Below are 15,291 nucleotides of genomic sequence, written 5' to 3'. Positions count from 1 at the left end.
GACATATAAAGCTTTTTCACGAGTACTTTTTGAGAGGTGATCAGCCATCTAATGTTCGGTTTCGTTGTAGCCCATCATCCATAGATCATATACTTAACAATTGCTCTACTTTCGTTTCTATTGGAAATAATATCTATTCAAATATTTTATCTATCAGCTCATTAAAAAATTTTTAATAACTGAATTATAAAAATATATGGTAATATTCTTTATTAATAATTTTAAAACATACACTAATAAGCCATATTGTATGCATTATGTACTTACATTATATATAATGACGTAATGACGTCTTAATACAAGACTACATCTAGTAGTCTTGTAGAGAGTTTGATATTATAATTTGTAACTATTGTTGTTATCCATACATAAGTGCGTCTAAAAGATCTCGTCTATAATTTGTTGCCTATATTTTAAAGCTTGGGTAAGATACGCGCATAAATTCCGTTAAGAACACTGTGCAATTCCGAATTATAAATATATTATATATATAAAAAAACATAAAATATAATATAAACATAAAAAAGTATAAATATAAAATTAAAAATATACTTTTAATATATAAATATGTTAGTGGTTATAATTCAGCTAATAAAATTTAATTTAAATATCTTAGTTGAAAGCCCTTGCAACCAGTACCAGAATTCAAATTTCAGGCATAAAATTTTAAGATCACAAAAGAAGAAAATACTTTTAATAAGAATTAAGTTTTATATAGTTTTATTTGTTCACAACTAATATATCTATCTCATCTGCACTTGAAATTTCTTAAATCCACTACGCCTATCTCATAAACTATAGTACGTAAAAGAATTAAGACTTATTTTTCTGATATACTTAGTTGCTGATTTTTCTAATATTGCCGATATTAGGAACAAACTGAAACTCAAGAACCGAGATATAATGAACACATATTAAAATGATCCTTTTGCAACACTGATTGGTTTTTATGCAATTTTTGGTTCCAGCTTAAGATGTTTAAAGAACAATCTCATCACCTATTGTACATAAAAAAAATAAGACTGAATCTTCTGATTTCCTCGTAAAATTTTCTTACACTTTTTTTTTAACTATAATTATTGAAACTCCTTTTTAGTTTCTGCTCATTTTTCCAATTTTCATATTGTCGATATTGGGAACAAACTGAATCCCAAGACACAAGATATAGTGTATATCTGTTAAAATTGTCATTTTGCAACACTGATTGGTTTTTATGTAATTTTTGGTTGCAACTTAAGATGTTTGAAGAACAGCTTAAGCATAAAATTATTATAACATAACATAACAAAATAGTCATTTGTGATCTAATCTGAAACTGGCTTTGAGCAAATACATGGTTTAGCAAGAATTACCTTTTTTCGAACAAGAATTTATTTTTATTTAAATTTTTCTCTTTTTTTCAAATGTTTTTAAAGTTTTTAACATGAAAAATTTGTCTGCTTATCATTGCACCTTTTTTTTTAATATTTCTTATTTACTTGCAGTTTTTTGTTTGACTTAACTTCAAACTTTTCATGAAATCCCTTAGATATTCCGTAAGATGAGAAACCATCAAAGTACATTTGAAAATTGCCTGCCAAAGCACCAAAAAACTAAAAAAAAAAGGAAATTTAACAGTAAATGTAAGACAACAGGAATTGATGACGCTTACGAAAAGCACAAAAAACGGAAATATGAAACAGCTTGAGTGCTGTGCCTTCTAAATAAAAGGATATGCGCTCTCACGCCCTGCTCCTTAATATTTGCCGATACAAATTGCAATGTAAGCAACACAACGTCGATAACCCTTAACACTTATTTGTCTAAAGGATTCGAAAAAGCCTTTTCATTTTGTTATTATTTTATTTTATTTTGTTTTTACTTTTTATCTTTTTATCTCTTGCCCTTTTCACACTTTTTACACTTTTTATTTTCAGTTTTAAACAAGATAATAAACAAAATGGTTTCACACAAAAAACAAAAATGTGTAAATAATAGAAAAAGTGAGAAAAGAAAAAGAATAAAACAACTAAAAGAAGTGAAAGAAAAAAAATGAGAAAAATAAGAAAAAAAGAACTGCAGACATGAAATGAAAGACTTTTTACTTTTCACCCCTCTAGCATGCCTGGAAATGCCTGAAAATTTAAACGCTGTCAAAGGAGTGTATGTCCTTTGATGTGCCATTCACTTTCTGACCTTGATAATTGTTTAGGCAAATGTTGCGTATACATGCCAATGACGCAGTATTAAACACCAGCTATTTTTGTTAATAGAAAAAATTTATCCATTTTCAATTTAAATTTCCTTAAAAAATTTAACATTTTCTTTCTTCCTTTACTTCCTGTTCTTTCTTCAACTTTTGATAAATTTGCATTAAAATTCAGATTTATTCACCAAAAAGAAAATTTTATTAATTTTCTTCAAGCATAAATTTTGCTTTTAATTGCTTAATTGCCACGTTTCAGTCCAGAGCAGGTGTTGTGTGTATCACAAACACAGTTGGTTCGTTCTTCTTTGATTCAAGGATACAATATTTTGTCAAAGTTGCTCGCAATTTTGCTCAGAACTTAGCAAGTTTTCAATTATGTCATATTTCTCCATATCCTGTTGTTCGGAATGTGTACTTTAAATGCTTAACACATTCCGCACGTCCTTTGGAGTCTAACTAGTGCGCCTTGAAGTAGTGTGCCTTCGCATGAATGCATAAATTTGTTAGGAATTTATTCTGAGGCACTTCACTTCATCACACATCCTCACACAACCTCACACAATCTCACACAACCTATTCCAGCACATTCGGTACTTGTTTATAAATGCAAATGGGGATGCGTGTGTCGTTTCCATTACGGATTCCTTGTTGTGAGATATCAATGTCATTTGTTCTTACGGCACTCATGAATTACCTTGCCAAGGATAAGTAAACATAATTTTTATACGTTTGCTCCTATCGCTTAAAACTGATTTAATTTATGCGACTTTTCGTTTTTGTTTCTATATGCAAATACTACCAGCAGTGAAATAACACCAGAATATGAACAAATATTTGCTATTAGAGTCAAAAGTCAAGCAAGAGATAATATTTTCATAATAGGCAGAACAATTGAAAACTGCGTTGAATTCCAAATCAACGCAGGATGGTTGTTGGTTAAATAAATGACATGTATTTTTAAAGAAACGTATACATTAATCATTTTTCTTATTATAAATTACTTGAAGATTATAAAAATATTTTCTTTTGTTTGTTTAGTCATGTGTAGATCATGTGGTAGGTAGGTAGTTAGGTTGGAGTGGCGCCCTTGTTTCCAAAAAGTCCACTAAATCTCAAATGATGGCCCCTTGTGGTACCACGGAATAACATTCGTACTTACATAGATTGAAATCTCATTATACCTACAATGAACATTAAAAAGGTAACGACTTCCCCATTAAATAACTTGGCCAGGTCCCTTATATTGCAGAATGACAGCTCAGTCAGATCGTTGAGAAAAGTGAATCCGAAGATTTTTAATATTCTTCTAGCTAAAGAATGACACATATAAGTAAGATGGAGCACGGTCTCCTTCTCATTCTCAGAGCCACAACCTCGACCAAAATCATTACGGGTTAGACTCAGTGTCATAGCATGCCTTCCTATTTAACAGTGTCTCGTCAGCACAGATACCGTAGTGCTGAGAAGGTTCCGCCTGCTTAGACCAATTCAACCCAGATATCTGACAATGACATCAGTCCAGTATCATCAGCCCGGTTAAGGTAGTTCATATGACTAAGCAAAGGAATTAGTCAATAAACGTTGAATATCTCAGAATTTGTCAGAGATATTTAGTGAATTAAACGTATTCAAAACTCCATCAGATGTTCTTTCGATGTTAATTTGATTTATATAGAAATAAATATCAGACATTTAACATCAAATTTTTTTATTTTCCATATGCTCCATGATCTGCATATGACTCAACAAAGGAATTAGTCATTCGTTGAATATCCCTGAATTTGCCATAGATTTTCGTTAAATTGATAGTATTCAAAACTGTATAAGATATTCCATCAATAATGTTTTGATTGGTATAAAAAAAAATATTAACCATTTATTATTGCTGTTAAGTTGATAACGCACTACATGGGGACACGTTAAATATCCCACCAGCGGCCTCAAATCTGTTTTGGTGAAGAGAGATACCTTACCATTATTGTAGGGATGAACCAGCTCATGTAAGAAAAGGTGCAGCTAATTTTTTTTTAATCTATGTAATATATGTAAATTTATAAGAAACATTTTTGAAGTTCTTAAAAATCCTTTTATTCCAAAAAAAAATGTAATTGAAATTTCTGAACAGCAAGCGTATAAAGCTCAGAGACTATTTCAAAAACTAATATTAAAAATTTTATTAATAAATATAAAATGAAAATATAAAATAAAACAATTTTTAAGTTAACACAATCTTAACTAAATTTTTTTTTTTTTATTTTCAACTAAGTCTTTTTATTCTGAAAAAAAATATAATTGAAATTGCTATATAAAAAGCGTGTGAGGTTCAGAGACTATTTCAAAAGCTAATATTAAATATATTATTAATAAATATAAAATATAAAATAAAATTAATATTAAAGTGAGCAAAAACTTAACTAAATTTTTTATTAACCACTGACTCATCAAATACCCTTCGTACAGTTTACTTGCAAAGGTACCATCATCTTCATATGTGAACTTGTCTCAAGACAACTCATCTTATGTTACTAAATTTAAAAATAATACTATTGAAAAACGTATCACATCCCTAACATTAACATATTGTTATTAATATGTTTCCTTCCGAAATCATCGTTAACAACACTTAATACGAAGTTAAGTAGACGTTTTGACACAAGGATGATAAATGGCTTGCAGAAAGTTCGCGCAGGTTGAGAACGTAGATCCTTCACGGTAACAACATGAAAAAAAATCAATTTGGTTCACCTGTTCTTATATATAATTTTCACTCATATTAATTCATCGTTATTATCCTATAATCGTTATTATAACAACACACGTCACTATATTGTCATCAAATTCGAATTAGTTTTGGGTTTCGTTATATATGAAGCGCATTGCTTGTCATAGTTTCCTTTCAAATTGATTGTCAATTACCTTAAGTGATTTTGTTACTGAGACCTGTTAATGGTTTTAAGAATATGTCACAAGGGCAATAGGTTACTAATTTCGAGCAATGAAATCATTGTTTCGATAAAATATAATTTAATATGGATATATGTATAAGGGTTAATATTTATTTTTTTTTTGTTTATACATAATGCTTTCTATAGTATATGGAGCATACACACTAATATGTAAAAGTAATTATTTTTATTAACATATATGTGTGTCATATATATGTTATTGAAAATATAAGAAAAGAAGTATTAAAATAATAATATGCTTAAATATTGAAAGCATTTCAATAACAAGGAGTCTCAGTAATTAAATTTTAAACGATCTATTAAAACTTAAATGGTTTTTATTTTGAAACTTTTAATCACACATTTCTTTCTCTTTAATTATTGTTTCAATAAAGTATTAATTATTGTTTACTTTGAAGTCAAAGGTTCTTTTTTTTTTAAATGTCTCCTTGTTATTTGAATAAATGTTTGAAGTATGCCTAAATGCTTTGAGGTCAATTTAGAGCATATAACTTAAATAAGTACACACATTTGTTTACACAAAGGACATTAAAAGCACATAGTACTCGGATAAAAAAACAGAAATATTAAAGCAATTTATGCTATCTTCTTTTATGTTTTCCTTCCTGGATATAATATAGCATAAATAGTCAAAAGTCAACAAAATTGTAGTCATTCATCACAGCATAGAATCTTTTGAGCTTTTAACAACACACTATACTGGAGTTTCATTGTACTATTAATTTGTGTGTCGCTTACTCTACTCACTCCACTCTACTCCAGTACACTACATCCATGAGTTCCTCTGCACTATGCCAAACACTAAAATGTTACTTGTGTACTACAAAGCAGCCATACAAAATGACGAATGCTACTGAGCCAAGGCTTTTGTTTGCTGAGTGCACAAGCATAAATGTAAACAGTGAATGAAACGCAATACACGCCGAATATCAGAAATGTATCTTTAGAGTCTCGGAGTAGCAACATACCAAAGTTGAGCAAATATGCGTATTTTTTGTTAGCACAAAAGTTGAAACTCATTTTCATGTTTAGAACTAAATTGTACCTTTTTGAAAAAATTTTTTGTCTGATAATTGCTGAATCGTTTGTATGTTTGTATATTTCGTTTTCCTTTGAATCCTTTGAAATAAAAATTGTAATTTTTTAACTTTGGGTTTGTTTTCTGGAACTTATATCATCGTTATCCTTGTATAGTTATTTTTTTAAGCTACAAAGCTATAAAAAATTTATATGAATTGCACTTTCAAACTTTTTTTCCACAATAACTTTTACATATAACGAACTTGCTATAGGAAAAGCAATTACGTTTACTCTGACAAAATTATAATATCCTTGACATATATACAACTTATAACAGATAAGTAACACATAAAAAACGCTATGTGACTGTACTAAACATGAATCACATATATAGTAATTCAATTACATTAATTATTTTTGGTTAATAATATTGCTTCTATAATTACTTTTCACTTATTGTTGAAGGCCAAGGCTGTTACTGCTACAGTAACTAAATTGTTTTCAATAATTTTCTATTTAATTATGAATTTTAAATGAAAAAAAAAATTAGTTAATCAAATCCACACATTAAAAAACTTTGATTTTTGTAATTATCATTTTTTATTTTAAAAATATCTATAAAAAAAATAGTAATAGTAACAAAACTCCAGAAAAATATGCGAATAAAAAAGTCAAGTACGGCTTTGGATCAGTTGGTTAAGGTACGCTGATTCTGAGCTTCACATTTGGCAGGACCCGAGTTCGATTCCTGGTACTTGCAGTCTCAAAAAATAATTATTTACGAATAATTAAATACAAGAATTATTTTCCAAGACCACTGATGATGGGTATTTGGCAATACTCGAAACAGCTATATGGTCAGCCAAAAATTCAATTAATTAAAATAATATAAAAAATAAATTTTTGTTGTTGTATTTCACTACTGTTGGAAAAAACCTCTTTATAAAAAATTTAATAAATATTTAATAAAGAGGTTTTTCGAACAATGGTAAACTACAACAACAAAAATTCATTTTATATTATTTTATTTAATTGAATTTTTGGCTGAACATACAGCTGTTACGAGTATTGCCCAATACTCATCATCATATTTATTAAAAATATATATTCAAAAACGGCTTTATTATATGCATTACCATTAATTGAACATTATAAAATCAGTTTCATAAATCCTAAAATCGTTTTCAAAAATCTACAATAGTACATACAATAACCCATGTAAAATCTTGAGAGCCAATGATATACATATCATAGCCAAAAATTAAAATTTTTTAATGTCAGTACGACATAAATACTTCTTTATTGACTATATTAAATTATTTTATCATAACTGAAATTAATTTGAAATTGCCATTATTTCCAAATATGATATATGAATTTAGAGTGTACAGCATACAATGGAATCTGAATGAGAGATTGAATAACCTTGCTTACGCGGATGAAATAGCTCTGCTCTCATAGCGTAAGGTTCAATGTATGATCAACCCTGCAGTGTCGTATGATAACAGTAACAGTAACAGTTTTGTTTAGCGTGGGTACCTATCATTAAGGCTTATAAGCACAATGCTCTACAAACACATATGTCAAGATAATACGCCGATAAACGCCCCAATGGAAATTCTGATGTATTTCCGCCGGTTCCAATGAAGTTATGTGTTTTGGACATAATTTTCTCTTTGGTAAGGAGTGAGGCCCATCCCACCTCTGCTGATGTTTAGGTAACTTCTCGACAAATGATTTACACTTCTGGTAGAGCATCGCAAGTGTCGTGCCACTTACTGCCATGTACACTCCTGAACAGTGTCGGTATAGCGCCGAGATTTAAGTCACTTCCTACGACAGGCATGCCTACTTCGAGAATATCAAAGATACACTGATGCAACTGAAATATGTAGAAGAAATTGTGAAATATTCCATATTAAGAAGATTGAGATGAATTTCAAATGATCTATGGATTGATGTAACCCGACTCCAGAAAATAATTTGAAGCGCAACCTTTCACATACCAGGCACCTAAGATGTGCACAAATGCATCTTATTGACCATGTCGACAGTTGAAGGTCTTCATTAGAAAGGTAAAGGAAGGTGGCTTAAGTAAGCAAAGGAAAACAAAGTCCAACTTGGATTACAGTCCGTCATTATAGTGATAATGATGATGAAGATGATGGTGGTGATGATGATGATAATGTGATGACGATGATAATTATGATGATGTTGACGATGAACTTTTACCATAACGTCAGGGTAATCAATTTAGCAATAAGAAGATTCAATAATATTTATAACCAATCTTAGCTTTTCACAACGTGGTATGGTGCAATTTTAATATGCTGCGACTGATATTGAGGCAGTAATGACAAAATGGGGTCTTAAAAGCAATTAAAAATGTATATAGGCCCTCTCGGAGAAAGCTAACGATCAAGATCTGTATCATTTTCCATTACTTCCACAAACGAAATCGCTGACCTATATGTAATAACTCCTTACGCGATGCATTGCTTAAATTTACTAAATATTTAAACTTTATATTACTAATTTTGTTAGTAATTCTTTTATAATTCTCGAACATAATTAATTAGTTCAAAATAATTCAATTTTATACAAATGTTTCAGTATTTAAACTTTTTGAGGCTTATTTATGACAATAAAATAAATTACTAACTAGTCGTTGGTTCTCCGTATTTGTAATTTCTGGCGATTTACACTTCCGTTCCCGTACTATGCATCTACACATGTAAGCATTTTGATCTATTTATATTTATTAACGAAACGATACAGAGGTCTACTTATTCAGCCATAATCTCAGTTACATACCGGAATTGTGTAAATGCCAACGTTATGAAATGTTTAATTTTCATATTAGGGTATGTGGTGTGTCCTGACAATATCACAGGAATACAGCCGGAGCAGAAAGGCATAAATTTAGAAAATTCACTACTGAAATTAAGCATTAAAATTTTAATCTCATTAAATATGTTGGCAGCTATTTTCATTTATAATTCCCAATAATTGATATATTGCATTATTCTAATAATTTATTAACATTAGTATAATATTAGGTAAATATTTGCCATTTTATTAGAAATTTTATTTATTAGCAATATTATGAATATTTATAGATGAAGGCAGCATTTGCTTTTAAAAATATGACGCCCAATTGGTGGAATAATTTTCCGAATATGTGGCATAAATCAACTGGCGATTGATGCGCTGCAGGCGTTTTCTTAAGAAAATGTTTAAATCGAGGCTTTTATGGCGCAAATATTTTATTCCAATTCGAAATGCGATTGTGTTCATATAAAGGGAAGAAAAAAAGAAAAAATTAACAGAAAAGAAATGGAAAACATATCTGACATTCCCGAACTACACAAGGGCAATTTCTGTAAATTACTGGGAAACACCGCATTGCGGAATATTATGCAGTCGATATGCCGAAGAAGGCAGTTGAAGTCTTGAGCTTGAAAGTTGAGCAGGATATGTTAGAAAGGCACAGAGCACATGTCCTCGCCTGAGCTACTCATGCAATTGTGCATAGCTGTGGATATGGAATATTTTATCTCTTTGTTATGCAAAGGATAGGCAGTTAAAAGTGATTGATTGGATTTATATAAATAATGCAAAATTATAGGATTTTATTTATCATTTTTTACTTTTGAATATTTCTGTATTGTATTTTGACGTGTCAATTTTATTTGTTATTTTATTTGTAGAAAAATTGCAAACATATAAAAGATTTTTTTTTTTGGAATTACAAACTTAAATGATTCAAATTACTTAAAATAATTCTATCTCTTACATGATTACATTTATTCATATGTAAAAAATTAATATATATATATATAAACTATAAAGTAGTTAACATAATCTTTCTTTTAAGAAATTCAAGACTGAGTTTTAGAAAAGATAATACAAAATAAAATAGGCTCCGATGTAGTTAAACTAAGGACTTGTGTGAAATATATGCAAAAACTATGCTTAACAGAACAGAAATGAAGATATATATAACCTTCTAGTTATAGCTTAGCGACTAATATATAATATGTAGAATAATCATATTGCATAGTCTAACTTTGTATGCATTTTCTACACATTATTATAATTAGTCATTTTACAGTTGTAGATCTATACTAATTGGTTCATTATAAATATAATAAAATTGTTAACATTTAAGATAATGTCAATGAGAGCAGCAGCTTCTGCAAGACTTCCACAAATGCTACAAAGGAGCATATACAAGCGATTGATAGTGTGCTTCAAAACTAAATCATTCAATGCTCTGCACTTGTAGTCCATATAATATTTACATATAAATAAACTCAGAAAACTTTTAAAGACCATTGATGTGTTTTCAAACTAGTCCATACTAGTGTTTAATCGTTGACCCTATATGCCGTAATTGTAGTACACTGACACGGTGTCAGGGCAAGGAAAAATATATATAAAAAACTAGTTTTATTATTTATTATTAATTATTTTACTGTTATTCAAACAAAGATAAATTATAACTATAGAATAAGTTATATGCCGTCAATCCCTTAGAGATCCACTTCGGCTTATTGGCCTATTGTGTCATTGTATATTGGAATAAGCCGTAGATTTTCCCTTAGTGTAGGCGTGTAGCGAGGGAAGCCACTGATTGATATTTAAGACACGCTTAGATATAAATAACTACTTTTTTTTTATTAATTTTTGATTATTTTACTGTTTCTAAAACATAGATAAGTTATAACTATAAGATAAGTATACGCCGCCGATTCTTATTTCTAAATTTATGATTCTTTCTAGAGCTTTTAACATGAATGATGCGAGGCTTATTATATGGAGTTTATTGAGGCTATTATGAGAGGTTTTTTTGTTGCTGTGAGAATAAATACGACTCTAATCACCCTCCATTTGGCTGGAACATAGTTAAAAATGAGACAGTGTCTAAGAATGGCCAAAAGCCGATTGTGTATTAGCTCGCAAGAATTTTGGAGATTAATTGAATGTATACCATCCGGTTCTGGTGATTTGTAGGGTTTGAAACTAAAAAAAGGCCATTTACCATAAGTATCTGTAGGTTCACCTTGACAGAGTTAACTGGTAAAAAACTTACGTATTCCGTTGGTACAATTGCCGAAGCAGAGGATCCCGTAAAATGAGTATCTAGTAGTAATTCCAGTCAATCACTACTATTACTGGTCCATTTCCTATCAGGTTTTCTAAGTAACTCACGCACAAATGGACACAATTTTATGCAATCTAGAGATTTCAGAATTGTTGTTTAATTGATGGCAGTATGACTGTCAGCTAACTTAACCTACTTATATAGGTTTTTCTTATATTTTTGTAGATAGATCTTGTATTCTAACCAATCACTCTCACTTTTATTTAATTTTATTGATTTGTTTAATTTTGCCCTCTTAAAAAGTCTTATAGCTGTTTATTTAAGTTATAGCTATAGCTAAAATTAAATTTTGTTTTTAAATTTTTTATTTAAAAAACTAAATAAAAAAATTATGTGTTTGCCATTTATCTCTTTGACAATAATTTTTATTTTTGGAATGAATTTGTTTTATTATAATTAAGAATAATATTTATTTTTTTGAAAAAATGAATACTTAACGAATTTATTTAATTGAAAACAAAATTCTTCTTCAAAAATATATAAAACTATTTTTGAACCCTAAACTTCATTAATGAAGTTTCTTACAACTAAAGAGAAACGCCAGTATATAAACAATTAAATAAATATTTGTTTTGTTCCAGCAAATATTTTTTTTCGATTTTCGGATCACAGTTTAGTTATAGTTCGAAGCGTTGAACCCTTTTATTTTTGATTTAATAATATGTCTTTATTTAATCGCTTTAAATTAAACCCTAACAATAAGTTATAGAATCTTAAAGACTAATAACATTACATTACAAATTATTTATATAATGCAATATATAATGCTTTGTTCGTTATTTCAAAGGGGCTCTGAATAAGTAGCTAGGGCTTGGAATGGCGGGTCTATCATTCCGTTTCCGTCTAGAGGAATTGTCATATTTGCAGGAGGTCTAGCCAATGGATTCACATGATTTTCAAGATTTCATTTTCAAGAGAAAATAGTTTCTGCCTTATTCTCTCGAACTCGATTTTAACCATCGGAACTCTCAAATCGAAATTTATGTTTTCATTTCTGAACCTTATAGCATTTGTTTCAAAATAACTAAGTATTGCAAATATACTTAGTTGTTTTGATAATTTGAGCTTAATACACTTATTAAATTTATTATCTACTAAATTAGTCTTTAAATACATATTATTCCTATTAAAGTACTAAAAATAATTTACTGTTGATCACTATTTTTATAATTTTCCCTATTAGTTTCCCCTGCTAGTAATGACGTAATTAAATTACACATCAATTAGTGCAGAAAAATCCTCTCATTTAATTCAGTAAATTTAATCCTCGGTAAATTTATTCAACCTCAAGCAACCCAAGTTCCTTCATTCGTAGTTTCAATTTGATTTCCTATGCAAAAATTAATATCAGAAAACCCTTCATTCTGAATGGAAAAAGTTGGAGCTGAAATTAACATTGCACCAATCATGAACTGCTCGGAACTTTATTCCTCTATGCAGAACAGGCACAGCTCTTAACTTTTAAGGATGGACTACGAAATGCTTTCAGTTCAATGAATTCACTTTGATGTATGAGTACATATTTTTAAGCGTCAAAAAAAGACCAATAAAAATTCTTTATGGTGCAATTTTATTTTATTTTAAAAATATGCTTGCATAAATACAATTTTAAAATTAACCGCAAGATTTTTATGCAAAAAGTTATTTTTAAAAAATATTTTTAAACTAAATATAAACAAAACTCTTAATTAAATTCCTGGGAATATTTTGCTTAAAGCCAAAACATTCAAATCACAAAATTTCTATTTAGCAAGACTTCTTCACGTTTTTATATTCATTGTTATATTCTACTTCATTTCTGCTGTTATGTTAGGTCATCACCATAGTAAATTCCTCACACCCATGGTAAATATTGGTTACTTCCTTCGTCAATAAACAGTCTGTGTTTTCACTTCCTTTTGTATTCGAACCCATTTGTTTCCCCTTTTACTTACTCCTTTTTTCCTTTCAGTTCTTTATTTGGTTTTCTGAACGAAAGTCATTGTTTTAGCAAAGCTTAAGTATTGCATAGATTTGTATCTGATTGCGAGTAATAATTTGTAGATACAAAGATAGACGCACGAAGCGCTAACAAAGTACACACCCTCCAGTAGTAGTGTAGAAGTCTTAGTTTTTGCTCTGTAGTCAAAGCGTTAGCTGAAGTGATAAAAAGAAATACAAAGGCGGAAACTCATCGCCCACTTATTTTCCGAGTTAATTATTGATTTTCATTAATGAAAGCCTACAAATGAGCTTCTTTAAGACATTTAAGAAATTTATGCAAATATTACGCATACGAATATTAGGAATTCTCAGTGCGTTTGAAGATGAAAAGCAGACAACAACAGCTTTTGTTCATTGCTGATTCACTTTGTATGGAGGAAATGGAATTGGTAATTAACTTGCTTTCATATAAATTAAGAGATTTGATCACATATAAAAAATCACGACAGTAGTAAGATATTTCTTATGCATTGGATAGTAATCTTAGCAGCTTTGGATTGTCCTTTACTTGATTCAGTTCAAAACAATATATTGTTAAACTAACATATGTTGTCTTTTGATATATAAGTTATTATTATTATTCTGAAAGTCTCGCAAACAGAAAAGACTAAGATTTATAAGAGCCTACAATTCATTTTTTAGTATCATCACTTTTCCTGCTCAACCATCTGCAGTAAGCAATCTGGATTAATTGACAAAGCCTTACAAGTTAGCAATGTTGATCGAATAAATCTGCACAATACTGCCAATCTCTTAAGTAATAATTTTCTAAGTAGTAAATGATTTGTTTTTAGAGTGTCTCATAGTGACAAAACACTTGTTAAATTATATCGTCCATGTCCTTTGTTATATATTGTGTATATCTGTTAAATCTTTGCTATATACTGAGTTAGCACGCCACGTATATATTTATGTGTAATTTCCTTCTTTCAATTTAAGTTACTTTGTAATATTATAATAATATATTAAGAAAAAATAGAAGAGAATTTTAAAAATAAACAAATGTTTACTTATTTGAAAGTTATCAATAATATCCTTACACCGACAAAGCCTGTAGAAGTTTCCAAGAGGTTACTCCCTTGATCAAGTCATATGCCTAACAAGAAACTACCCTATTTAATTTACAGATAACACTACTTGTTGTAAAACTTTAAAGAATGCTTGTTATTGTTTATTTGTGATGTCATATTTGCTGTCTGATATGACTTTGTATATTGTATAGCAATTCTGTTTTATCTGGGAGTCATTTCCAGGTCCACCTGGAGCAGCAACATCCAACTATGTATGACAGTTCCGATTTATATGGCAGCAATTTTAAATTCTTTCAATATATTTTTGTGTAATAGAATTTATTCTTTATACGTCGATTCCTATTCCTTCTAATATCATTGCCTCTAATTGAATAGAGTCATGTTTGTCCAGATCTTCTTTACTTTTTCACGGTATCAATATGGTTGAAAGCCTACAGTAGATATACGTTGTTTGTGTCAGTTGTCTTATGAAGGGGGTGGCAAATATATTTCCCTTCATCTTAACACGACATTTATGAAACGTGACAACTCGGTTAGATATGATATTTATATATCATTATATGTAGAATGTCAAATTATATTTTATGATCTAAGTTGCATCATGGTTAACTTAAATTAGGTTAAAGTGATGTCCCAGACACCATAAAATAGTTCGGTAATTTGTAGCTTATTAAACTATTCCGAGAATTCACTGACGATAATATATCATTTTTACATTGATTTCCTAGCTTTGAACAGTTTATATGAAAATGAATTAAATCGCCTGTATTTAAATGATATAGATCTATCTGCCTAACAGAGATTAGGGTATTATATCTGTTATTGAAAGTTATAATTCGGATAATGTAGTCAATATTTTTTGATTTGTCAATTAACTTTTGTCTAATTGCTATGTGACTCTAATAACGTTGGTTCCATATTTTGCTGAAGTTAGGT

Source organism: Teleopsis dalmanni, chromosome 2 (genome assembly GCF_002237135.1).
Source record: "Teleopsis dalmanni isolate 2A chromosome 2, ASM223713v2, whole genome shotgun sequence".
Lineage (NCBI taxonomy): Eukaryota > Metazoa > Arthropoda > Insecta > Diptera > Diopsidae > Teleopsis > Teleopsis dalmanni.
The sequence above is the reverse complement of the archived record's forward strand: the minus strand, read 5'-3'. Positions refer to the sequence as shown.